Consider the following 654-nt stretch of genomic DNA (forward strand, 5'->3'; position numbering starts at 1 on the left):
GCACGGAAATGAAAACAGCTGTAAAATAAGTGCCCCAGACTGGACACAGCCCATTCTCCCCTGAAACTTCACTTCACTTCGCACAACCATCCCTACGTAACAGAGTAGCGAACACTGATTTTTACATCAAATTTTACTGATGTGCCGTTCGTTTACAAAACTAGGCGCTATTTGGGGAGCGCAACTTCGCACCTCGGCGTGTGCGCGCGAGGGGAACCTGCAGCCAGCACCTGCGAGCGCTGACACCCTATGGCGCAGAGCCGGTGACCATTTAACCAAGAAGAAACTGAGGCTCAGAGACGCTCGGGGACTGGCGAAGACCCGGCGAGTGGGACGAGAGCTCAGGCTCGGGGTTCAGGACAACGAACCCCCCCTTCACCCGGGTCCACAGTAGGGAGACTGAGCCCCCGACCCCGCACTGGCGGGCGTCGGCGGCGCGCTGCTCCACGCCCCTTCCCGCTAGGGCGCCCCCGCGCGCGGGGGCGGGGCGGGGTGTCCCACGGGGCCCCGGGTGCCGCGCGGAAAGCGCCGACCTCGCGACCTAACGGTCGGCTGCTCGCCAACGGCTCGGGCGCGAGCACAGGAAGTGCGTCACCCGGTGGGCGGGAGAAGGCGGCTACGAGCACCAATCGGAGCGCCGCGTCCGCGCTCGTC

This window comes from Talpa occidentalis, unplaced genomic scaffold, assembly GCF_014898055.3.
Source record: "Talpa occidentalis isolate TD23 unplaced genomic scaffold, MPIMG_talOcc4v2.1 talOcc4.12, whole genome shotgun sequence".
Taxonomy (NCBI): Eukaryota; Metazoa; Chordata; class Mammalia; order Eulipotyphla; family Talpidae; genus Talpa; species Talpa occidentalis.